Below are 27,309 nucleotides of genomic sequence, written 5' to 3' on the forward strand. Positions count from 1 at the left end.
CCTGCTCTGCGTAACCAGGTTCGGGCCCCGCTAGCTGGCTCTGGGCTTCTCTCAAACATTCTGTCGGTGTTCCACAGGGTCCCGATACCACAGAAGTCTGGCTTCTGTGTGTTGGGCAGAAAACCGGAAACTTGAAACGTGCTTTCAGGGTAATTCTGGAAGTTGCAAATTCTTTTTTGACTATTAAAGAGTTGGCGAGAATCTGTGCTCGGACAGGTTGTATAATCGAATCTTCATCTTCTGTGACACAGTTTTGAATCAGGTACTTCTCAGGTGCTCCGGGGACGAGACAGGGGGTCATCACGGAGGGTTCCGGTCTCCCATGTTGCTGCCAACCCAGCATCAGCAAAGCTCTTGGCGGAGGCGGGGGGCGGGGTGGCGACAGATGACCTTGTCCCGGGGGAGCGGCTCCCGGAGGAAGGGTCAGCTGCCAGACTAGTCTGTGTCTAATGCTCCAAGTTCAGAAAGAGAATCTGTCAGAACTGAGAGCTCTTCTCTGCCCTCCTGGGAGAGGTGGGCCGTGGGTCCTGCAGCCAGTGGGTGAATGCTTGTCAACCTGGGTTCAAATCCTGGCTCTTTTCCCATCCACTTGGCAGGGTACCCTCTCTCAATCTGCTTTTTGTGATAGCAATAGAATCAACCCAATAAGAGGTCGTAAGGCTTATGTAAGTTTGGGCATATTTTATTGTTTCTCAAGGCAGGTCCTGATGGAGAAACGCAACCCACACTGGCCGAATAAATGGTGGAAAGCAACGTGAACTTACAGACACTTGATCGCTAGGGCACCAGTGGAAGAAGAAATACAGTCGGGAAAGGGGCTGGGCCTGACAATGGGGCTCTTTGCTGCCTGGTTAAGGAGCTCTTTCCTTCCTGTGGAAGAGTCTTGAACAGAGCATCAGGATCATGAATCGGACAGGTTACGTCGGCCTGCTGTATATCCGGATCTGAGACCGTCATTCAGGCCTTGTTCGCACACACCCACGTGTATGCTCCTCCTGCTTCGTTTTCAGGAACACGTGTAATTCAGTTGTCCCACACGTGCAGGTTAGAATGAGGCCCGATAGAAGTTCTGTGTTTACCATGGCGCTGTGTTTTTTTGTTGTTGTTTGTTTTTTGTTTTTTGTTTTAATAGGGGACATCCACCCTCGCCCAGGAAAATCTGAAAACCACTTGTTTGCAAACTTTCCCTCCTGACCATCAGTTACATCACTGCCAACGTGGGGTTCGGAGGCCGTGATGTGGTGCTTGGGAGAGTGGGTTTTAGAGCAAACTACCTGTGCCCAACCTCCACTCCTATCTCTTATGAAGGGTGGGGTCCACCCCAGCCAGTCAGAGAACTGTGCTCAGTGTCCATGTCCTTACCTGTAAGGTGAGGGTGGTCACAGGGCCTGCCCATGGCTGTCTTAACGATCAACACCGCTGGCACTCGCCAGGCCCCAGGCCGGTGTTGGCCACAACGGCAATCCCTCCCAGCATCATCAGAAGCTTTGGCCGGTCGGGCTGTGGGATGGACTTCTCAAACCATCACTGTTCAGAACGTGGCAGGAAAACACAGAACGAGCCAAGTTTGATCAGGGCTGAAATTGATCATTTGGGATTATTAACAAGGGCTGAATCACTGATGATTTTTTAATCATCATTTTAATACACTCAGGGCTAGTGTGTAAATCCAGACTGAATCAAGGAGACGTGTTGGTGTGGTGTAGATTCATACTAAAACCCAAAGACACGTGGGCAAAACAGAAGAAGCCTGAATCTTTCTGTACCTTTTCTCATTTCCTGAAATATTCGTCACTTCCTCCCCCTCACTTCTTACAACCTTTTCCTGGGATGTTGAATGTCTTTCCAATAGGTTGTCAAGAAAATGTTTGGCATCTATGACACAGGGTGCATATGATGTAAACTTTAGACACATGACCTCTGTATCTTGTGGCTGTGAATGGAGAATTGGGATTGAAATGTTTTGATCAATGAAGGGATGTCTGCACATAGTAGAACCATTGTGCTCATGCATAAGGTATTTAAAGCAACAGGTCTGAAGTTCAAGCAAATGTGCAGTTTTAGATACCCAAGTGTGAAAATAACAGGTACACACAAAACCCAAGTGCCCAGAGCCCTGGGTCTGCCAACAGCCGAGCAACAGTGAGGGGCACTGTCCTGGGGCCTGGGAGGAGTGGTTCACACTAACTTTCCTTCCCCTTTCATGGTTTGGCTATTTATTAATGAGAGGGGAGAGGGTTCTTCCTTATTCTTGATTTGGTTTGGTTATGAATCATGGTCATAATCATTGAGGAAGGGTTTCTTTTCTTTGTTTTGTGAGTATAGATAGTCCTAGGCTAAAGTAAGAACAAAATGTGACATTTATTATTATTATTATTATTGTTATTATTATTATTATTTTGGCATTCAAAAATGGAAGTATCTTGTGGGCTTGTTAGGATTTCTTGATCTTCTCGGTAGAGCACCACCTATGGCTGTGTTAACGAGTCGGATTTAGTTCAGGCCCCTGTCACCAAGAGTTCAGATGTGAATTCCGTGGTGTCAGAATTCCGATTTCTGAGAGCATGATTTTCTTACTGACGTTTTGGATATTAGAGATTTCCTAATGCTCATTGCTACCAATTCAGCACCCAGCTGATACTTTTGATTCTTGGTAAATATTGGGTCATTAGTGGAAAGGAGCTGAAGCAGCTGAGACTTTGGGTAGATACCGTAATCTGCTCCATTTACTAGTCTAAGTCCTGAGGTGGTCTTGCGGAGGTGGAAAATCTGGCCTGGGTCCTCTTCCGCCTCTGTGTCTGGCAAAGGGCACGACGGCCGGCACTTGACTTGGCCGAGACGCAGAGGGCAGTGTCCCCCAGAGGGAGGAGGAAGGCTCCAGCTTCGGTGCCCTGGGAAACGCTCTGGCGGTTCACGAGTTAACTGGCAGGCCCCATAAATAAATGATGGAGGCGTTTTCAGAGCACTTTGCGAGGAACAAGAATGGCGGAAAATATCTCAAGGCTGTCAGATCACATTAAAGCCCGACTACCCGCCACGCTCTGTGGGGAAAACTGACAAACTACACTTCTTGTCGTGTTTTAAAACGTATTTTACTGATTGGCTGGTTGGAAAAGAAATTCATCCACAGCCGTTTTCTTGCTGTGAAGCAGTGATCTACCCAAGCCTGTTCTTCACACGCTGTGTATGGTTCGGGCGGGAACATATTTCACAGACATGAATATCATCCATTAGGGCCTTTAAAAGTGAAGATAATATCATTTTTAATGTGGATTCCATTATGGAGAAAGCTGTGCTGGATGGGGAGCTCCGTCTCAGCACCATCTGTCCGTCTTGGCGAGATCTTCCTTGCCGCTCGTAATGCGCACGCCCCCGCCCCCGCCCCCACCCCCCCAGAGCCGTAACCTTCAGGTCCCTCACTGTGGAAGCCGGGCTATGCGTTTGGGCAATTGCACTAAGGAAGTGATTTAGGACATTACAGGCCAAGAAAAAGAGGGAAAAATCAATATCCATCACCATCAGATGGAAGTCTTGTCACCACGGCTGTGAACTAGAACCGTCTTTCCCCTTGGCCTCCTACGTCTCTGTTGCGAATCCCACAGGAAATAAGCCCCTGCCCCTACACCTACTGGGCACGATGGGCTGAAATCAACTGAGCTTCGTGAAAAGAGAGCCCCAAGGACCATACCACTTCCCCAGCTCTTCCTAAAGCTCCCCACCGTCTAGCCTGCCTGCATCTGACTCATTTATTCACTGACAAGTGGGACAGCTACTTACCAAGCACCTACTGTGTGCCAGGCATCCTTCTCTGATCCAGACTTTCAGTTAATGAATTATACTTTTTCCCTAGCCACCTCATACTACAAGTATAAGACAGCACACTGTAGGGTGGTGTTTTGTAATGTTCGATGTAGACGACGCGATTTACGATCAGGTCATTCAATCTTCCACTTATTCAACAATATTTATGGTGTCTCACTCTCTAAAGCCTTTTCTGTAGGGAAGACCCAACTATAAGCCATGGTCTCTTGCAAATTAAAATGTCACATCAGGTCCTGGGTGGATACAGGAGGGAACAACCCTTATAAGCAATGAACTTATTTAGACCAGCGTGCTCTGGTGGGTATGAAAGGTCTGGGCAAGAAGGGGCTGTGGCCAAGAACTCAGTTCCCACTAGGACAAACGTGGATGCCATACGAAGAGTCTGAAGAGTGGACGGGTATCAGGGTCCTCGGATAGGTTGGCTGGAACCCTTGGCGGGAACAGCAGTGCCCCCGGGGCATGGGATAGACTAGCAGGAATCAAGATCCCAGATCTGGGATCCTAGGAAATACAGAGCCAGACCCGGGGTCTGGGTGAAAACATAGAAAGTGTCCCCAAACCTTGTCAATAAGGTCCAGAAACCCAGCAGTGGGAGGGTCATGTGGCGGCCACATGGATGGGCAGGTGATGGGACAGACCCTTGCTTCCGTCTTATGTTCCTTCTCCTGGTGGCATTCTCTTTCTATCTTCCAGCCGTGGAAAACATAAGTGTTGATTCCAAAAGAAGTCAGGATAGCAATCTGCATTAGAGACTTTGTTTTCCCCTCTGATCTTGGCCTTTCTCCAGAGATAAGGAAGAGAAGTTGCCCCAAAGCAATTCTCACTGAAGGACCAGCCAAGACCCAGAGAATCACGTCTGGTAACTTTCGGTTCCAAGCTCACCGCCTAGCCACCTCCACAGAGAAAGGAAAGCACCTATGCCCGGAGGGATGAGTTTGAGATCCGGGAGTCTCATCTGTTTATAGTTTTGGAACCTAGGAAGGTGTGGATGATCCATCCCCCTGGGGGTCTTTGCATGGTCCACCAAAAGCGGGCTCTGCGGAAAGCAGGTGAGGTGCTTGGGAGCGTGGCCAGATTGAAAAGCCTGTCCGCTGGAATCCGCCAGGCATCCGAGTAGCCTGCTTGCCACTAGTCTCTGCACAGCCAAGAGTTAAGGCTGCCGTGAACTGCCCGCACCAGCCAAACTCAGCTCCCTCCCTTCCTCTCTCCCTCTGAACAATCCTGAGGCCATTGCTTCTCTGTGAGCAGGGTGGCTCCGTGTGTTAGTTTATGTTCTGTTCTGTAAGCGGTATAAACGGGTCAGCCTGACTTCGCCTGAGCTGCCAGTCCCCGGGGGGAGGCGGGGGTTCACCTCAGGGGTTCTGTCTGCCTGCCTGTGCTCGACTCACCGCCCGGTTTCCATCTTGTGCTCACCCAACAGAGACAGCATTCGGCCGGGATTTAGGATACTGCGGTGGACCCAGTCAGCTGCACCCGCCCACGATGGCCAGGAAGTAGGATGTGCCTCCTCGGCGGGCCAGGGCGAGTTGCTGGCAGGCTGTGGCAATAGCCAGCGGTGGGGCCCTCCTCTTGGCTCCCCTTCCTGCTGATGACCCCTGACGTGAAAGCTGCACGTGTGCTCGCTTTCTCACACATGGAGGAAAAGCCCCAAGTCCCGGGCGGCTGCCTCTCCCCACTGGTGCCAGGGACCGTGGGTCTCCAGGTCCAGGGTCTCTGGCTCTTGGCATTCTGGCGTTCATTCTAGCACAGCTCTGCCCTGATGGACGGCAACCTACAGATAAATGGCAAATTTTCCCAACGTCACGCACGCTGTATGTTTTAGAAGTACACAGGAAGAGGAAAAAGAAAACACTTCTTTATTTTATTTTATTCTTAGAGAGAAAGAGAGCGCGTGAGCAGGAGAGGGGCAGAGGAAGAGACAGAGAGAATCACAAGCAGGCAGAGAGCACTCAGCACAGAGCCTGACGGGGGGCCCGATCTGATGGCCCTGGGATCCTGACCCGAGCTGAAATCTAGAGTCGAAGGCTTAACTGACCGAGCCACTCAGGTGCCCAGAAAACACTTTTCAGATCATATGAAGTAGCAGGGAAGGTAAAACAGAACCAAGCCGACTGTTGCCACGGCTGCAGGCCAGGCTGCAACGGGCGCGTGGTACATCCGTCCGTCTCTTCATTTCTGCGCTTGCTTCCCTGGTTTGGTGCTGCGCTTGGCCCGGGTCTGGGCTCCTTCTCTGGGACCGTGGTGCTGTGCCACGTTTCTCATCGAACACGTTCACACGAGGAGCGCCCGTGGGGCCCCCATGTCCACCCTTGCCTACTCCTCAATCTGGGGGCAGAAACACTCCTCCTCCCTCTGCCTCGGGAATGAAATCCCCCCGGTCAACCTTTCATGACCCCAGTGGTCGGGCAGCACAGCAAGCCTCCGGTTCGGGGCGGGGAGAAATCCTGTACCCTGGAAGAAAGCTCCTCTCCTGAGCACCGAACACGGTGGAAATGAGAGCTCATAAGGGCCTCTCTGAGAACTTTCCAGTGGACTTAATCTTGAGACAGCCATCACTGCTTCTAGCAGTGCTGCTTACGTTGTCAGGAGAAGGCCAGCGGGAGGTGCTGGGAAGAAAATGGCCTCTGCCGGACGACCTCCCTGGACGGGCGTGGGTGGCCGCCACTGAGCTACAGTCTTCTTTCGAATACGTCCTGCTACACAAGGAAAGGCCTGAGGTGCTGGAACGCCCTGTGTGCCCCTGGACAGAAACGGGTAACACTCTTGCGCAAGGAGATCACGGGAAAGAACCCAAGGCACCTTAGATTCGGACACGACTTTGCCCACAGAGGCCCCGGTGGGGGATCTTCCTGGGTAGGAGCCAGGGCCGTGAAGGTGTTCAGCAGCCACTGGGCAGAGAGGTTGGGGCCGTCCGAAGGGCCACAGAGGGAGGAGGTCACTCCGCCATCTTGTAAAGCAGAGTCTGGTTCTGGTGTAGCCGTGGGACCAGAGTGCCGGTGGGGACCCACAGAAGAGAAGCAGAGGCAAAGGGAGGGAGCCAGGAGACCTTGTCCTGGGGCGCACGTGGAGGACAGTAGGGTTCCCGCCTCTCTGTGTGATTTTCTTGAGGAGCATAACAACGCCGAATGTGTTTGGCCCTCACCCCAGGAGCCCGGTGGGCTGGCTGGGGACAAAACTGTAGGGCTGGTGGAGTGTCACGGTGGAGGTGTTCACACTGTCTCCTGAGGGACTTTGCCCTGTCCCCTTTCACGGTCACCTTCATGTGAGAAACCACCCGATGTCAACTTTTTACCACTTAGAGAGCAGACACGTCCATTTGCCCCTCTCGCACGGAGTGTTTTCTCTGCAAGCTTCTCTCCTAATGGAGCAAAATACTGCTACTTAAAAAAAAAAAACTTCAAATACTATTGCCTGCTGGAAGTATCTAGAAGCAAGGGTGACATTAGACCATATATAGGCGGTCCCCAGGTTGCCTTTTTCTGAATCTGGCGGGGCTTTGCCCTTCTAATGTCAACCCTGGCCCCACATGTGCCTGGGTGGTTGGCCAGAGTAGGGGCTTGCTTTGGGGGCAGCGAGTGAGGCCCAAGGCTCCCTCCCAGAGCACCTTCCTGCCTGTTCAAGTCTGAGGTGGTGAGTAGGGGAAGAGTGTTTAGTCCTTCCTCAAACAGGATCTCGAACTTCCCAAATAATAACCCTTACCCTGAGGGCCCTGTGTTCCTGTCATCCTGGGCATCGTCTGTGCTTTCTGCATTTGCCTTAATTCCAGTGGCCTTGCATTTAGGAAATCAGTACAGAGAACAAAGTAAGATACCTGCAAGACGCCCGGACATTGAGCGTTTGAGCAGTAAAAGCTCTCCTAAAAGGACCAAAGTAAACTTGGAACCAAATTCTCTAAGCTGCAGCCCCCTGGACGGCCAGACTCTCGCCAGACGGTGCCGGCTGCAATATCTCCTTTCTTTGTGATACAGAATTGAGTTGTCCAACAACATCGATGACCGGACCCCAGCCTGCTCTGTCCGTTAAAGACGTCACCTGTTAGAAGCGGTGTGATTACTGTCCCTCAGAAATCTTAAGTATACCTTAATTGTCCTTTGAGCTAGAACACCGAACCAAACAGGCCCCACGCTTCCTTTCATTCTCCCGAGTAATTTAAACCCTTTATTAGAGCCTCAGGAAATCACTTTTCAACTGCCCTCTTTATTCCTTCTAGGATTTATGTGGCTTTTTTATTAGTTTTAATTCGTACGGTATTCTGAAACTCTGAAGCAACCCGAAACACGTTCTAGGTCTGTTGGAAACGAAGGAGCTGGAAAACACGAGGCCGAAGGTTGCCCACGGCATGAGCGGCCGCAGACCGGAGACCCGCTGAGGAGCCAGGAAGGCCATCCTAGGACTGGGGGCCTCGCTCCAAAGGGCAAGGAGAAGATCCTTGGCAGGGAAGAAGGTAATTTGAACTGACACAGCAGGTGTTTAACGTACATGACTCATCCCGCTAGCAAACCCACTCGGGATTGAATTCCACGAGGACCGAGAGCTGTTTACAAAAACGCGGGCTGCAGTGAGGCATCTGAGGCCAGGTCACAGCGGGCAGACGGCCCACTGGGCACTTCTGCACAGGCCTGTCCATTTTAACTTTGCAGGTGCGGCTTTATTCGTGGTGAGGTCCCTGGGAAAGCCACAGGGCTCTGTGTTCCTGGGGGCTGGGGGGGGGGGGGGCTGGGCGGAGCGGCAGCCCTCAGCCAGCCGGCCGCGTGGCAGGAGGGCATCAGAGACCGGCTCGCGGGCCCTGCGGGCCTGTCCTGGCGGAGGCTTGGCCAGCATACCGGGTGCTCTCTGTCCCTTTTCTTTCCACCTGTGGGGATGTGTCTGTAGACAGAGGTTTGAAGAGAATACCTGTCCGTTCACTTCCGAAAAGCGCATTGTCCTGAGCTCTCCGGGGAGGTGCACACGGCTGTGGGTCAGGATGGGCTTAGAGCACAGGATGGGAGATGAAATGAATTTTGGCTGCACCGGCCCAGGTGGGAAGTGGAGTCAGGAGCCTTCGAATCGATCAGGTCTGTTCAGCGTGAGCAGTCCCCCCAGAGAGACCACCAGGTCAGCTCCGGTGTGCCGTCTCCTAGGGTGGCAGACCCCACACGGGCACCCCGTCTTCCAAGGGGAAAGTGCTTCCCTGCAGGCCTCCCGACACTGCCTAACCGGCCCCCGGGCAGGACCGGCCCAGCGAGTCGCGGCGTGGCCCCGGCCCCTGGGTCTCACGTCTTGCCTTGCTAAATTTTGCCCTTCGAAAAGGAAGGATGTCCTTCCTTTTCCACGCAGCGACCGCTCAGTGCTGCCCACAGAGCAAGGAGAGCGCCGGCTCCCAGAGGCACCCCTGGGCTCCTGGGGGCCTCCCTCCCGGGGGACCTTCCTGCCTGTCCGAGAACTCAGACACACTTGTGCGTGCCTGACCTCCACACACCAGGCTTCAGAAGGGTAACTTCCCACACCTCCCCGAGTCGGTCTCAGGCGCTAAGTAGAGCTTTCAATCCCAGGGATCAGCAGGTATACAAACTACCATTTTGCAGGGTGGGCTGCAGACCCAACACCATTTCCTTTCATCTCTGGAACTGATGTTACGCTTCTCCCTTCCTGAGAACCTCGGCGACGGAGCCCGGGCGCTGTGTGTTCACAGGGGAAAAGAGAAACAATTACAGACTGAAATAATCCCAGTAAACAATTATTTGATAAAATTATGAATATACACAGATTTTCAACTCCCGTACCATACGATTATTAAAGTACAGGAATTTTGAATAGTAAAACAGACAATGGAAGATATTCAGAAGTTCGGATAAACAAAAACAATCATTTTCCTTTGCAGTGGCAAATAGTTCAGTAAATATATGGGAGCAGCGAGACACTCCCGTGAAAAACATCAATTAAGTAAATTCTGTGCAGCGGAGGGGGAGCAGAAAATGTGGAGAATCGAGCCCACGTCTCGGTAGCACTTCCAGCTCTTTGAAGACATGTGACGTCGTCAGGTCGGAAAGGCTCACTGGCCCTGCGTGGCGTCCCTCCTTGGAAGGTCTCGGCCCCCCCCCCCCCGGCCCGCGGAGGTCCAGCGAGACAGAGGAAGTCGGCAGGTGGCAGAATGTTCCAGATGGGAAATGACTAGGCAGCAGGCATACTCCGAACAGGTGGAGAGCCCAGTCCTGAAGGTGCGCGGACCCGGGCGGACTGCCCTCCGGTTTCTAAGAAACACCATCAGCAAATACCCCCTCAGCTTTTCTTATTTAGAAAGCACCGTGCCCCTGAAGGAAACACGTCATTCCTTTTGCTTGCCACAACCTTTTCTTCCGATTCTTCTTTTTTTTCCGCCTGCAAGTCTGGCTTCTCTCCTTTTTTTGCCAGCTCTGCCGAAAGGATGCTTCCCCATCGGAAGCCTGACCCTGGGCTCAGAGCCCTCCTCTCAAATTTGATTCTGATTTGCTGCTTTGGGTGAAAGCAAGAAACTAAGGCACGGATGACGAAGTCATAGCTGTGCGTTTCCTGCACTTAGCAAGACTCCGCGTCCTACTGGTGGGGGTGTGCTAATGGGTCAGTGGGGAGAGCGTTTGGAGCCCCGTGCACACGGTCAGGTCCCCTCCGAGGCTGGGCCCGGTGGGTGCTTCTAAAACAGCTACAGGAGCCACGGTGGGCCTGTCACTGCTTAGAGCCCTGTGCACTATCTGTCACCCACGACGGGCCTCTCCATCAGGCCTTGGGAAACCCTGCCCTCTCTAACTCAGGCCCTTGCTGGGAATGATCTAAGAACTTGGGTGTGGTCAGATGTTAATGGTGAGGCTGGGGCCGATGTGCGGATGTATGCAGTAAGTTATTAATAAATATTCGTCCACTACCTGCGTGACGAGATCCCTCGACCCTCTTCAGAGCATCCCGGGGTGTGCTGGAGGTGGCTTGGACAGCTCGAGAGACACCGCGGTTAAGTCTGCGGGCGTATTCACACCACAGAAATGGGCAAATGCCACAAATCAGGGCGTCCTCCTGCACCCCCAGAGAACCGGCTCCCCCGCACGGCTCCGCACGCGCACCGATGCCGTCAAGGTGCCCTTGGGAGCCCAGCTCACACGAAGTCTGTCCCTCCTGACTCCGGCGGCGAGGGCTGTGAGGTTTTGCAGGGCGTGATTTAATCTATGCAGCATCCATGTAAAAACAAGTTGTATAATAACAGGCCTATAGTTTATTTCTTAAATATCAGCATCTCTTTAAGCCGGCTTCCTGAAGGTGTTAACTTCAGGATGAAAGGTGGGAAAAAAAAGCACGGCCTTTCATCTTTGCGTTTCAGAGGCCCTGCGTTCCTGCTGTGAGTTAATATGCTCGTGTTTAGTTTTGCTCATTGCCCTCAAATGGAGGGCAAACCTTTTCTAGAGACCATCCACTCGGGAGGGATTCTAAACCTGTTTGTTTCAGAACCAAGTGGCACTCAAGGACTAATGGATACAGAGTTTTAGACACTGAGAATTCTTGGGTTCATTAACATCCTCCAGTTTTGTTAATGAGATCTAGTCAATGAAGGCCAAATCATCCTGACCTTCCTCCCCCAATTATCCACATATTTCAAACGGCTGCATTATTTTCAACTGAAGTATCTCGATCTGCTTCCCTTGTCCACGTTACTTTTCTTGTTAAGACCTAGTTTGGATCGTGTGGCCTCTATCGCGTCTTCCGTATAATTTTCCGGATTAACTTCCCACAAGACAAAAGCTGGAGTTGTTCTTGGTCCCCAGAGACTTGCTGTCTTGTTTTTGACTCCTCTGGAAAGTCTGAGGAAATTCTCCTTACAACAATTTTAGGTTGGTTAAAGGAAAAACCACCACTTTCTATTTATAACTCCAAAGCTCACCAGCATATCAAAATATGCCTGAGCAAATAAATGTCACCACGGGACCGGCCGCCAATACCCGACCGGAGGCATGGATGGATGAAGAAACAGACCAGAGACCCTGCCCCCGACCGGCTCCCATCACCAGGCACGGTGCCGGACGGCGGAGGGACGCCGGCTCGGCACCCACGCCCACAGCCCCCCGTCCTGGCGTTCTCAAACAAGTGTGCTGTCACTTACCTTGCCTTTAATGTAATCTTTTGACACACTACTGGCAGGAAAATTAATACGTGAGGTCCCTGAACAGGCTGCAGGTCCTGAAGCGGGAGCCTTGGGAGGCACTCGAGAGCCGTGGCCACCGGGACAAGGCTGGGAGTCTCACCCCCGGGCAGAGCGATGACAAGGACCCACTCTGCTCAGTCACTTCGCCACGGCCTGGAAAGTGGGGTCCCTGAAGGAGACAGAACCTGCAGTCCACACTAAGACACAAAGGGCAAGGGTCATAAAACCGAAGGAGTCCCCCACCCACACACAGGTCCTCACGAGCGGCTTCACCAAATGATGCGATGTGGTCCTCGTTCCCCAACAAAGGAAGGTGTCCTAATGGAACAGCAGCCACCTGCCCACAGAGGAGAGTTCGGGGCAGCAGGTGTGGGGGATCTGGGACCCGCGTGGCTGAGCGGTGGGAGAAGAGAGCACGGGAAGTCACCAGTCTGCAGCCACGCGTGGGTGCCGTGGGCAGAGGCATGATACCTCTGTCACCATCGTCACCGTGACCCGGGTCAGTTTATTGTCCGTATGACATCACTCAGGTTTACAGTCACTTGACGTCCTCGTGGGACCTACTGTGCATGTACATGCCACTGAAATAGACTAGAACATACTCTCGAATGACATCAGTCCCCTGCCATCCCCCCAGGGGGTAGGAAGGACGAGAGTGACAGCTCACCGGGGAGCCCACCAGGGTAAGGAGGGAGCAGCGATGCTGTAGGCACACAGACTTAGCTCACAAGTGCGGAATTTGCCAGAAACAAACAAGGACAGTGGTGTAAAACTGTGGGAACCGCCCTCGTGAAATGGGGCGGGCACACACCGCTGTGTTTAGGGCACAGTGCTTGACAGAGGGCCCAGGCTCTTTTGCAGGTGACTCGGTTAGAGATTAAGCCCCTGGGACATTTCCCCCTCCGCACCCTGCACTTTCTGAAACGGTGGTTCCCGACTTGCGACAATGCTGCCCGGGAGCTTATTGACGCTGTGGGTACCGGACCCGTCGTAGGAGAACCTGATTCACAAGTGGCCCAGGGCTCTTGATGAGCCCCTCGTAGGCGATGCAGAGGCCACACTTTGAGAAACATGGCTCTGGAACAGAGGAGTCTGCATGGAGAGGACAGGGAGATGTCACAGTGGGGCTGCCCAGGAACCACACCAGGGTGGAGATGTGGGCAGGGCGTTGGTGAGGGCACGTGCTGGGGGGCTGCGGGGGGCAGGGCTGGAAGGGCTGGAAGGCAGTGAGCCCTCGGCCAGCCCCGGGGGACCTGGGTGCTGGGTGTCCAGGCAGCTCCACATCCAATGAAGGCTCCATGTTGATCAGTCTTTGGATGTAGGCAGGCCCTGCAGGGAAGTGTGACCTTCAGCAAGGCGGTTTCGTCACTGAGACGTTCCCAATGAGCCTGTCGTTCCCCAGGTAGCACTCCCCAAAGCTGGGGGACCAGGGTCTTACTCCTGGGGTGCGGGGTCTGGGCAGTGCGCTTGGAGCCCCACGCAGCAAATGGGGCAAAGTCGGGGTGGGGGCGGCTACCTGACCACATCTTGTTCCCCACTGGGACCTCCTTCCTCCCCTCCTTCCTTCAGATTCGCATTTGCTTCATTTAAGACACAACCCTCTGGCTTTTCTCCCCGGCGCCCCTTGGGACCACCTTCCTGTCTTGATCAACCGCAAATCAGCATCCTTATCCGCCCCCGTGACATCCTCCAGTCACAAGGGACGTGTGAATCGCCCATCGCCGGTATTGCAACCCCTGGTTGGCTCGTCCCTGGTGTGGACCTGTTTTCTCAAGCAGAGGCCTCACGGGGCGTTAGGGTCCCGACCCGAGCTCTGCACTGGCAAGTGTTAGTCCGGTTCCTTTAAAAATAAGCCCCGAGCAGATGCTTCTGGAAAAGCGGTCGCATGTGGGCCGACCTGGGCGCATTCCCGTGGAGGTGAGCAGAAGGCGAAGGGGGGACCTTGCGCGCATCTCAGACTCGCTGTGGTCCCGGGAGAGTGAGCTGGCACCTGTGCGTAATGAGTCACCGGACGGCAACTCCAGCTTGAGTCCCTGACAGAAATCATGACACGTGGGTGGGTTCGGTTAATGGAGGGAACCCTGATGGGCACACGCAGGAGGGGCTGGGAACGAATAAATCAGGCTTGCCAACGAGGAAGACAGGAGCTAAAAGCAGATTCAAGGGAGCAGTTGGTGCTCGAAAGGAACTCTTCTCGTTCTCGTTCTACGCTCCACGGGCCTCCCTGGTGCATCCGGTGTTCCGGGCTCAGGCAACGCGCACGGCCTGAGCACCACCCGAGGCGTGGGCTCCATTCCAGGACCGGAAACAGAGAAGTAGGAAAGGTGGAGCCCGTGCCCCGGCACCGTGAAGGAGCAGTCATTGTTCTGTGTTTGTTCTGTGGATGAGGTAACGAGGGCACCCGGAGTTTAAGTGACTTCCTTGTCACACCCTTCCTGCACGGCAGGACCAAGACAGTCGTCACGATTCCTGGTGCGGAGCCCCCGTGGCGCGAGCTGTCTCCCCCGGGGGAGGCTGGAAAGTATACCTGCCTCGAGTTGTGAGCAGGCCCTCAGCCGGGGTCAAAGGCAAGTTCCCACAGGACGGAATGCGTAAGTAACTTAGTTCTTTCCACCCTGACGGACACGTAGCTTTTGAGGCTTGCACCGCTCTTTCTTCTTGATGGACGTGTCCTACACCCTCAGCGATATCCTCGGTCCGAAGTGGCAGAAGGGGCCTGATTGGACTCTTGCCGCGATCGGCACGCGTGCGGAACGGGCGCCCGGCAGAGGTGACGACGGTGGTGATCATCACAATCAGAGGTAACATACCTTAGTAACCAGTTTGCACACGGCCTTAGCGACGCGGTGAATGACCGTGACAAAGCGAGACCGCTCGAGGCGCAATCTCAGCCGTGGCGGAACAGTCGGCCGTCCCCAGGGCTCGACCTGAACGTATCATTTGAAAGGCCAGCGGTTTGCACAGGTGACTGTGAGGGGCGATGCACATACTTTCGAGGTTGAAGATGAAAAGAAACAACAAAGAAAGAGAGTGTGTGTGTGTGTGTGTGCTCACGTGCGTGTGTGGGCCCGTGCTTGCCTTTCCTGTGACTTCCAAAACGCCCTCGAATGCCGACTCCGCAAGTCCCACACTCACAGTGGTAGGGTCACATTCCCAACGCTTCAAAAATCTTTCTGATTTTCTCTGTCGCTGTTTCCAACCCTACGCAGCCTGTCGGCTGTGAGATGACAGAAGAGGTTAAGTTTGCACGGGTCTCTGAGCGCGGAGAGCCAAGGCCCCCGTGCCAGAGTAACAAGATTAATACGTTTTTGACAGAATTTAATAATCTGGTTTTATAATATTTAATTTTGTTCAGAAAATATCTCTCAGTAGGAAGCCTTTTTTCCTTTACTTACCTAAACATTATTAGTTTAAAACAATTTCCTGGCACAAAGAATTTATTATGCAGACTTGTGATCTGATTCTTACAGGCCTTGGGGGGAGGGAGGGATTAACTTCTAGTTAATTTGGACATTCAACCAATTTTGACGAGTGGAGTCGTCAGCCTACTGCACATAGGGATACTTACATCTGGATTTATCTTCAGGACAGTTGACAGAGAGAAACTTCGCTTTTGCCAAGATGCCAAGCGGTCTTTCCGTTTCTTTCACTGAAGTTGGACACAATCAGTCATGTCACTTTGTCCCCCTGTGGGTTCCAAAGATGGTTGTCAGCAAGTCTCCCTACGTGACAGCACTTTTACTAAATGACCTAATTACTCTCTTTAACGCCCCAAACAGTGATTTACCATCCATTGGGAATTTCCTAGTGGAGCCTTCTTGCTTAATATCTCGGTGGTAAAACCAGTGAAAATAAATTGTCTCTGTCGAAAGTCCTCTGACGGGGCTGGAGTTGATTTTGCACAAAGAGACGAGAGGGAAGGGATTCAACTTTCCCCAAACGGGGATGCTAGCAGATCAAACAGCCTTTCATCAGTATTTAAAAGTGATTTCTTTAGAATTCTCTAGACAGACTGTCCTCAGAACCATTTCACTGCCGGGGAAAGAAGTCCCAGAGTCTCAACGGCAAGTGGCCTCCCCCAGCAGCACCTCGCAGCCCCCCGGCGGCTCCCGCAAAGCCCCAGTGATCACCCCCACCCCGCCCCGTTGGACAGGAAACCACAGGGAGACCCTCGAGCTCTGGGCTGGCCGTTGCAGGATCCAATACGCGGTCGAGACCCACACCTGACTCTCCCTCCCCAGCCATCTTTCCTTCCAAATTGCTTGTCAAAGTACAGCCGGACTGGAGAGGCCCGGGTGTGGTTGTTCCGGAGGAGAGGCTCCCGGGAAGGAGTCAGAGCTGTGGGGAAAAGACGAGAGGCCAGATGGGTTCTGGGTAACAATACTCACCACTGCACTTCGAGAAAAGGTGTTCCAGGCGGGGCAACTGTCCATCAGAAGTTAGCTTACAGTGAACTGCTCTTCCTATAGGGGCCAGGCTCTGTGCTAAAGGTTCGCATGCGTTTTCTCGTTCATCCTCAAAACACCTCCGTGCATTAGATCCTGTTAGACCCACATTTAACAGAAGGGGCCATGGGGACCCATCACACAAGCAGTAAGTGATGGGACCAGTTTTCATCCCAAGAATGAAATACATAAGAAAAGCAAATAAATAAATGCATCTATCCCCCTCTGTATTTAAACCCCAGGCTTTTGGCCATGGGGGAGAAGGGGAAAAAAAAAAGTTAGAGAGGGAGGGAGCCAAACCATAAGAGACTCTTAAAAACTGAGAATAAACTGAGGGTTGATGGGGGGTGGGAGGGAGGGGAAGGTGGGTGATGGGCATTGAGGAGGGCACCTGTTGGGGCGAGCACTGGGTGTTGTATGGAAACCAATTTGACAATAAGTTTCATATTAAAAAAATAATAAATGAAAAAAAAATAAACCCCAGCCTTTTGAGGGGACTCCCGGCCACACAGTGTGGTGGACACAGTGATGCGACACCGACACCCCCTTCGCATGCAGAATGTCCCTCTCCCACGGGCAGAAAGCCCACCCTCTGCGTGAACTGTCGTCCGCTGGAGGGGCTGCCTTGCCCGGGGTTCGGGCCACTTCCTGGTGGTGCCCCGTGGTCACTGACGGGTCCATCAGGGGTCCGAAGGGTCGGGATAAGTCTGCAGCCCATCCCAACCCTGGGTTCTGTGAGGACCGGCTGAAGCCTCTGCCATAGGGACAGCACAGTTCGGCTTCTGTCTGCCCGGTTCTGCTCCCCACAAAGCTGCACACGGATCTCCACCTCACAGCCTGTTTTCTGGAGAGCCTGGTATATAACAGCCGACACGAAGGGTGGTCGTGGGCACAGGCTTGGAAAGGGGTCTGGAGTTGGGTCCCCCACCGGCCCAGTGCACTGGCGCTGGGTGAGGTCCTAGAAGCCCCCACCTGCCGTGGGCGCATTGTTGGAGCTTCCGCTGGCTGGTGTGAATAGAGACGATGCATCAGTGGACAGGAGCCATAGCTGCAATGGCTCAGACATCACACCAGGTCTGGACAAGTGATTTCAGGGATCGTGGAACCGAAGGGTCTCTGTTGGCAGTTACGGAGCTGAAAGATTGCTATGTTGGGGACAAGGAGGTGTGGCTTCTCGGTGGGCAGGTAGCCGTGAACAACAAGTATAAATATCTTTGCATTGAGTACTAACTTCCACCAGAGAACACCCCTCATGGAAAAGGCATGAAAATTAAAGTATGCACAGAACTTCCAGCAGGTGATATCTGCCAACCTCTCTCGTTGGTCCCCACAGTGTTGGCTCAATGGCACCATGGCGGCGGGGGTGGAAGCCAACGCTGTGCCCCTGGCTTGGGTCCCCCTCACCAAGGCTGATGTAGCTTCTAGCAGTGCCAGTGTGCCAGCGGCCCAACGCCCAACTTGTCAGCAACGAACGTCGGCCCTGCACCCACCCAGCACCGCCAGCCGCTCTGTGGACAGTTGGTTACCTTGAGTCCCCTTCTAGTGCAAAGGGGCAGTAATTCATCTTGACTGGAATTAACACATATTCCAAGGATAGGAAGTTCTTCATGCCCCTGGGCTCTCAGAAGTCTTGGTTCACTGATACAATACACAGCATAGACTCTCCTTGGATGAAAGCACCTGCCTTTACCAAAGAAGCCATGGCAGGAAGCACAAGTCCCCGGCAGACATCGGTCCTTTCCGGAAGTCATCAGCCATGGAGAATCTGTCTGGAATGCAGGTGACTCACTGGAGCATCCTTTGGTACTCTGCCCAGCTCTGATGGTAAATGGATGAGAGTTGCAGCCACAGCCTAAGAGGAGCATGATGACCAGAAATGAGCTTCTGGTTTTCCTCCGATACAAAACCAGCCTAGATCAGCTGTGGCGCTAGCCAGGGGTCGGGGGGAAGGATGAATGTCTGTAGCAGCCTCGAGACACCTACAGGAGCAAGGACTTGTAGTCCACTGACTTTCCTGGTCAAAGCTTCCCCAAGAATAGAGACTAATCTGAATGCATGGAGCTGACCCTGCGCCGGGTTCACTGAGGATATGAAGCCAGTGAGGCTGAGACAGGCACATTCCAGAAAGCGCTGCGTTGTGCCACCCACACCCATATTGCCCTTCCATGCAAGGCCTGGTCCTCCCAGCTGCTGGACCTGCTGGCTGCTGGGGACCCACGGCCCAGCGACTCTCAGGGGACTGCCATCGGCTGAAGGAGATGCCTCACTCAAGACCATGCCCCTCCGGTCTGAGCACTCCATAGGCACACCTATGTCCAGTGACTGGGCAATGTGGTTGCCTTCTCTTGATTAGGGGTAACTCTGGAGGACCCTCTCAGACTCAGAACTCCCCCTAGGATTATGTAAAGTCTCTGTTGCTTGTGTACCATAATCCAACTTCACTTTCTGCCCATGTGGGCTTCCCCCCTTTTAGGAGTTCCTACTGAGAGAAGCCCCTTCCCTAAAGCTTTTGCAAGACAGGCTAATATCTGTCTTGGATTCTATTTCTTAGTGACTTGTCTTGTGACAAGGATTGAAACTGCTTTTGAAAAACCAGAAACATCATTTCTGGAATTGTGTGTGGTTTTTTTTCTATTCACGTTAGGCAAACTTTAAAATTCTTGACCTTATCTTTGCTCAGATACGTAATCAGTAAATCTGAGCAGAGAAATTCCTGGCCCCAAGGCTGTTTTATTTTCCCCCAGGGAAACTCTCAGTCTGCCCCCAAAACCCCACTGGACAGACTCTTGTCCCGTTTCCTGTAACACCACGACTGGATACAATCAATATTGACACAACGTGTATTCATTCACCAAGTTAAAACAGTAAAGATGTTGACTGTAGGTAAGGAGTGACTGAGGGAAGATTGGCGTAAATACTAGACAAGCAATGCCTTCTTCCTGCTAAGGCACAAAAAGTAAGTCACTACCGCCAATGATATCCATTTGATTATTAACAGAGCCAAACCATGCTAAGTTCAAAATACCGTCGTGATGTCAAATATGCAATGTTAGATAATAGCAGTGATAATATTGCTACTCCGATTTTGAACTCAGAAGACCGTATGTTGAGTAGCATTTTATACTTCATGAAAGACTTTTAAATTACTATCTCCATGGGTTTCAGAACATACCCCCGAATTTCCTAGGAGTTTCGCAGCCATGTCCCAGAGTTTTGGGGGTAAGGGGTCTATAGGGCAGGATTCCAGGAGCCCCACCCCTCTCCAACCTCAGTGGACCCGTCCGGCTTTATGTGTTGGACTCCCTTATGAGACTTCCTCTGAGCAGTGTGGACTCCAACTTTGCTGGCCCCAACTTTCTTGATTTGCTCAGGGACTGAGGACAGAAAGCTCCACCCTGAGCTCAACATAGCAGCCCTTCTGTGTGAAGTGCCTTCTGTCCCCCAAGTGGCTTCTTGACGTTGTCCTTGTAGTTTTCCAGTGAACTTAATGATGGCCTTGCCAAAAAATCTTTCAGGATGTCATTGTACTGCTGGCTTTAATGTGCCCATTATCTCCCCAATGGTATTTTCTGAGCACGTGTGCCCTACATAGCTGAAGCAGGAGAAACAGCCAGCCAGCTGAGTAAGGGTCATGCAGCAAGGCAGTGACACAGGTATTTTTAAGGCAGTACTTTGGCATTGTGTAATGCAAATCAGATGGTTTTTATTTTTAATAGAAAAGACCACCTGCATCTAAGAGAATCCTTACGAGTGATGGTTAATTAGTAGTGGTTACGATCTCGATAAGACCAGTCACGTTTGGGACCATAAATACTCTTTGTTAGTGATATTAGTCATGGTTTGAAAGCATCAGTGACTTATTTTGGTGCTTACTGTATGCCAGGCACTGTTTTAATGGCTTTGTTAAATAGCTCACTTAAGCCTTGGGACCACTCTTTGAGATGAGTGCTCTTGATGATTCAGTATTATAGGAGGCAAAACTGTGGCACGGAAGCAGAGTCATTTGCCCACAGCCACATGGAGGGGGGAAGTATAGGAAGCCTGCCATCTGCACGGGCAGTCTGACTAGACTCTGCTTGGGATCATAGTATGACAAACAGTTCTGCTAACGTTTAGTGGTCCATTTGTTTTTACTGAAGCACAAGGCATTCCAGAATAAAAGAAGAGAGTGCTGATCTCTCTGGTTTAACTATCTGTGCATCTCCTTTAAGGGCAGAAGAATATGTTTTATAAAGATCAAGTCTTAGACCTTGCTTATACTATGTTTTTGGAGCCATGTGGTCCGTATCTTTCATATGGGCAGAGTGCCTGGCACAGGGTAGGTGCTCAGTGAATAGTTCATGGGTAAATGGATTAGCGAGCAAAGGTTCCATCGGGGAAAAAGTCCTTGGGAATTAGGGGGAATGTCTTTATGGATGAGCGATGTGAGCTCTAAAATAAATACGGCTATATTGATCCAAAGCTTCCCTTGGTGAAGTCCTAACTTCTTCAGAGAGATTTGTCCAGCCAACATGACTACAGGGATGCCCCCCTTTTTAAATTTCCTATAACAATTTTAAGACCGCTGTAGAACATCTGAAGAATCGCCAACCAAATGCGAGTTGAAAGTTGACAAGGCCTAGTGGGAGGGATTCCACTGCTGGCTATGGTGTAACAGCTGGTTTTGGACCATCCCCCCCCCCCCCCCCACTACGGACAACCACAAAATCTGTGGGCAGACATCAGGGAGCAATGGGGGCAGCCATGACTGAAGATCCAAGAGCCTTCAAAGAAGCAAAATGAATTGAGGTGTTCCCTACCTCCCCACCACTATTCCTTTCCAGGAAATTTGCTCATTCTTGACAAAGCACAGACATTGCATCAGTTAGGTCCTTCAGGAAGCAGACGCTGAAACAAAATTAGGCGCATAAGTAATTTTTTAAGGATGATATCCATGGAATATAAAAGGGAAGGGAAGCTGAATGGGGCCAGAGTGACTCCCGTGAAGGAAAAAGGGGGAGGAGGAAGGATTTGGGCAGGGAGAACCATGGGCCTGGAAAGCTGAAAGTTTTGGAGAACCCCCATAGGAAGCCCAGGGCAATGGTTGCCCATTAGGGGAATCCTGCACTAGCCTCCTGAGGGAGAACGTAATGATGGTGCAAAATGTGAGGTGCACCCTGACGACACTGAGCCAGCAGCTGCGGCTAAGTGCACTCCTTTTGGGTGAGTGGCGATTCTTTCCTGAAGGGCAGTCTGAGCATCAGACTTCCAAGGCTGCCACAGAGGCTGCGCAGAAAGGTATCGTGTATGTGTATCTGGAGTCTCAGAGGATGGGAAGGAGAATGGAAGCAGAAGCAACACTTAGAGACACGGGCCAAGAATTTTCCAGAATGGATGAAAGGCAAGTCACAAATGCAAGCCCTAAAAAAATTTAGCAAGACAAAGACAACCACACTAAATATATCATAGTCAAACTGCTGTAAAAAATGGGGACAAAAATAAGTCATAATAGAAGGCAGAGAAAACAAGCATAACCTTCAGCTAAACAGTGTTGGGGTCACTGATGACTTTTCAACAGAAATGATGGAACCTGGGAGACAATGGAATGGCATCTTGAAGGTGGGGTGTTGTAACGTCCTATATCTTGATCTGGCTGGTGGTTACACAGATCTGGGAACTCAGAAAAGATGTACTGAGCTGTATACTTAAAATGTGTGTATTTTGTGCATGTAATACTTTAATCGAAAGGCGGTGCTGCTCCTGTGCATAGAATGGCTTATGCTTTGTTTATTTTTTTTTTTTAATTTTTATTTTTTAACGTTTATTTATTTTTGAGACAGAGAGAGACAGAGCATGAACAGGGGAGGGTCAGAGAGAGAGGGAGACACAGAATCTGAAACAGGCTCCAGGCTCTGAGCTGTTGGCACAGAGCCTGACGCGGGGCTCAAACTCACAGACCGCGAGATCGTGACCTGAGCTGAAGTTGGAAGCCCAACCGACTGAGCCACCCAGGCGCCCCTAGAATGGCTTATAAAAAAGAAAGCATAGAAGCTGGGAACCATTTGGGAAGCTATCATTTGTGATGGCACAGAGAGACTCCAGTGGTTGTAGGAATAAAAAGGAGAGAAGTGGAAAGAGATGAAGTTGGGCAGGACAGTTCACAGCTAGCGGGATGTAGGGTGTGAAGGAAGAGCAAAATTAAAGGGGACTCCTGGAGTTTGGGCTTCAGCAGCTGGATAGATGGTGGCATTTATGGAGAGGGCGGTAACCTGGAGAAGCTTGCATGGAAAATAAAGGATACCATTTTGATGTAGTTTATTTCAGACAGATAGCTGTTAGGGAATATCAGCTTAGATCCCGTCATTGTTCGATAAACTTTACTTTCTATTCATTTACATATATGCATATATGTGCAATGTATAATTTTTATAAATGCAAAAATGACGATCTGATACACACTTCTGCCTGTTACAGTGTCGCTTCCCTTGTTCCTTTTCATTTTTTCAGCATGACTCCTTTTCCCCTTAGTGTCCACACTCTGTTATTCCTAGGTGGTCGTGTCAACAGCAGGTAGGTGTCCTTACATTCTTCATTCTGCCCTCCAGAATGCCACAGAGGGCGGGATCATTGCTTGTTTCGCGAAGGTTGGATTATGTTACACAGACTTCTGCATCACTCTTGATTCCTCACAGAAATCCTGCCAAGTGATCGTGTTTACCTTTAGTCTGTTATATTTGATGGCTGCCTTATGCTCCAGGGGGTGGGCAAAATCACTTATTTAGACAATTCCTCCATTGATGGACACTCTCTGCCTTTCCAGTTTTTTTTTTTTCTGCTGTGAACAATCCTGCAATAAACATTCTAGAATATATGTCCTTACATGCCAAGTAATTTATTCCATAAGAAGTTTTCAGGGGAGAATTTACAGGTTGAAGACTCAGTGTGTTTTTATATTTTAAAAAAATTATTTAATGTTTATTTATTTTTGACAGAGAGAGAGAGAGAGAGGCGGGGGAGGGGCAGAGAGAGAGGGAGACACAGAATCCAAAGCAGGCTCCGGGCTCTGAGCTGTCAGCACAGAGCCTGACGTGGGGCTCAAACTCATGAACTGTGAGATCATGACCTGAGCCAAAGTCGGATGCTTAACCAACTGAGCCACTCAGGCACCCCAAAGAGTAAATGTGTTTTTAATTTTAATAGCTTTTGCCATAGTTTCTCCTCTTCCTCCCCAAATCTGTAACACTTTATAATAATCCCTCTAACAATGTATGAGTACTCTTTTTCACTGCTAATTCTTTTTAAGTTGGTGCCAGTCTAGTGGACATAAAGTAATATTTATTGTCATTTTAATCAATATTTTTTCGCTATTGATAAATGTAGATATCTTTTCATATTTTTTGAGCACTGTTCTGTGAATGGCCTATTTACACCTTTCAACATTTTTCCACTGGTTATTCTTTATTATTTATTCAACTTTAAATTTTTATTTTTATTTAACTGTCTTCATCACCGTTTATTTTACCTTACAGGGATTACCTCATTGTCATCTGAGGCACAAATACATATGTTTTCAGATCTATCGCTTGTTCTGCATAGAATACATTTGGAGCTTTTGTTATTATGTGTGTAATCAATTACGTGTATGTTTTCTTAAGTCTTGGATTTCCACTCTTTCCAATACCTTTCCAGGGGCCGAACCCTAGATGTTACGTGTTGTGGCCTGGATTTCCTAAGCAAGTTATTTCCTACACTTCATTTCCTGATTCTTCTAGAGTTTCTTTGTTGTAGGGGATGAAACTTCATTGTCTGATTCCTCCATCGGGAGGGCCAGCTGTGTCAGGATCGCTTATCGGTCTCTTTGTCAATGGACATGAGCTGTCAACTCTGTCCTGCACTGAGTTCTTATGCGCACTGTGACGAGTTGCTGAGCTCGCCATTCACTCGGCTGTCCTCCTTGCCCATCACACACCGGTGTCGTGGTCGCTTCACGTCGGGGCCGTGGGTTACACTCTGATCCCTGGAATGAGAGCCGGTCCTTCTCCCCATCAGCTTCTTGACTCTTCTTGGCACTGGCTCTTTTATACAAATATTAACATCGTTTCAGCCTGTTAAAAACTTGGCGTTCTACCTGCAGTTCCTTTAAATTTGCATTACATTAATTTGGGGAGAATTGCCACTTTCGTGACAATAATTCTTTTCATCTGGGAACAGGGCTATTGTTTTATCGGTCCAGATTCTGTTTTATGTCCTTAGAAAAGATTTCCCAGATTTTGTCTTGTAGATATTGTGCCTTTCGTATTAACTTTATTTCTACATATGTTAGTGTTTGTCACTGTTGTGAATATAATTTTTTTTCTCTTATTCTCATTTTACATTCTTATTGTTAGGGTGGAGAAAGTTATTAATTTTGTACATTTGCATAAATATGACAAGTTACTAAGCTTTCCAGTGAATTGTAGTTTTTTGTTTTGATATAAGTTCTTTGGGTTCCCATTACCCAATCAATCCTCAGCAACGGGATATGGTTTCACTTCTATTTTTTCTCTGTTTATACAAGCTAAGTCATTTTCTTGTTGTTTACTGAATTCACTAAAAATCTGAGACAGTGTCAAAGTATAATGCTATTATAGACATCCCTTTTTAGTTCCTGATTTTAATTTAAATGATTGTAAGATTTTACCAGTTAGGAAAATATTTGCCATTGGGTTTTGTTAAGTAACCTATATTTATTTTTCTCTCTTTTCTGTGTTACAGAAAGTTTTCATTAGGAAGTTTGGCTGCATTTTTCAAACACTTTTTAAATCTCCATTTATGATAATTTGTTGAAGCAATGGACTGTATTGATAGCCTTCTCCGTATTGATCAATTCTTGTGTTCTACATGGCCGTGCTGTGTTATTCTCTTAATTCAATGTTAATATTTTATTTATAATGTCTGCATTTATGTTTTTAAGCGAGATTATCCCATAATTTTTGTCTTATCTTTATTGAGTTTTTGTATTAAAGTTATGTTGAGTTTATAAAATGAGTTTTCTATGCCCTGAAAGAGTTTAAGTAACATTGATATCACACATTGGTCCGATCTTGATTCAACCCTTTATGGTAGTTTGTTCCTGCTTCTTAGTTCTGTAATGAAAATATGACCCAGAGTCAGCTAAGATGAAATTATAACCATTGGCACAAAGACAAGTAATTTAATATCCTCTGTCTTAAATTATGCCTGATTTTTGCGATGAGATGCCTCGTTTAAAAAATCATAACCCACTTCATAAACCATTTCTTCAGCCACTGTGCATTTTTCGTGTGTGGTCTGGAGCAGGGAACAGAACGTTCTTTGCTGGCACCGACATTCCCTGCCACAATGTCGCGGCCTTCAGCCCTGGTCTTGCGGAAGTAAGAGGGGACGAGAAAGCCACCTTACACACCTCCTCCGAGGGCCACAGGAGGGAGTGCACAAGTGACTGTTAACTGTCCCCAAACACCATCATAAAACCAAGCAGAACTTGGGTCCAGTGAAACTTATTTTTTTAAATGAGATTTCCCGGCACCCCCAGGAAAATGCTGTGAAGGCAACTGCTGGTTTGCAACCCAGGTGTTCATCCATGTCTCCTGGGAGTGTCATGTACTCAGGCCATGTTCCCTGATGGTGATGTGCACAAGACAGGTAATCAGCGAGACAAGGAAAAGCATCTGTCCTTATTCCTGTTCCATGTCTAACATCTGCATTTTTAAGGTAGTTTTAAATCTGAAGGTCAGCTCCACAGTGATAGTCTTATTAAAATGTTCCCTAGTCTGTATTTGAATTCCAGCGATTTCTATTTTGCCTTCCCTTGGGTTTTAAGTGCTCTGGATCTCCTCTTCTGACTCAGCAGGGTGAGGGCGAGCGTCCTACAGACTTGCAGTGAGCTGCACTGTCTTTGTTGCACACACAGCGGACCCTGCCACTCCCTCAGCGGGGACCTGCCGCTCCCTCTAAGGACACTTTTCAACTCCACTCTGTCTCATGCTCACCCCAGCCCCGTCAAGGCTGGTGCTCCGAAAATGGCTCACTTAGAACGACCTCTCAGGGTCGTCAGTGGATGGAGAGGCTTTCTTCACCTCAACAAAGCTCACATATAATTGTGATGAGTGATTCTCTCTTAAAATTGGACACAAAGAAGGGATCCTAATGAGCTGCAATGGTTAGGTATTGCCCTTGCTAAGGCAGAAGGGCATAACGACGCGGTAAATAACAGACACAGAAATTCTGGAAACAGGCGTGTGTTGTGCACTATGCTGACTTTCCCTCTGGAGGAAACACACGGTCTGAGGTCACATGGTCAGAAGATGATGGGGAACATTGGTGTAGAGGCATGGAATTGAGATTGGTGTCTGTGTGTGTTAAAACAGGTTATCTCTTTGGGGGACCCTGTCTTCTCACCTCCTAGCTCTAAATGCGAAATTTGTATTTAATCTATAGGCACGATCCTCTGCGTCATGAATGGTGGGCCACTGACCGCCTTTCTCCGCTGCACCGCCGGCCACCCCCAGCCTTCCTGGGCTGGCGGTAGGCGTGGAGTCCAGTGAGGCTCTGGATCCAAGAGGCTGATCCCTCCCTCCTCACTGCCTGCCCGGGGATGGTCATGTCTGCCATTCAGATGCCCCTGCCTCTGTTCTGGGCCCCCACGTCATTCTGAACCACTCTGCCTCTCCCACTGCCACCTGTGTCCTTCAAGTGACCTCCTGCCCCTTGTTTTTGCCCCGAGTGGACGTGTTCCGAGGCTAGGCAGAGCTGTCACCACCTCCAGGGACTATTTCCAAACAGGCTTGGGCTGCAGGCTGTCCACCGGGCCGTGTGGTCCAGTCTCGGTGCCTCGTAACCCCAAGAGCCCCATTCCACTGACCTGCATTGCACGCCGGACTATGTAGTAACCATGAGGGG

Source organism: Neofelis nebulosa, chromosome 4, assembly GCF_028018385.1.
Source record: "Neofelis nebulosa isolate mNeoNeb1 chromosome 4, mNeoNeb1.pri, whole genome shotgun sequence".
Classification (NCBI taxonomy): domain Eukaryota; kingdom Metazoa; phylum Chordata; class Mammalia; order Carnivora; family Felidae; genus Neofelis; species Neofelis nebulosa.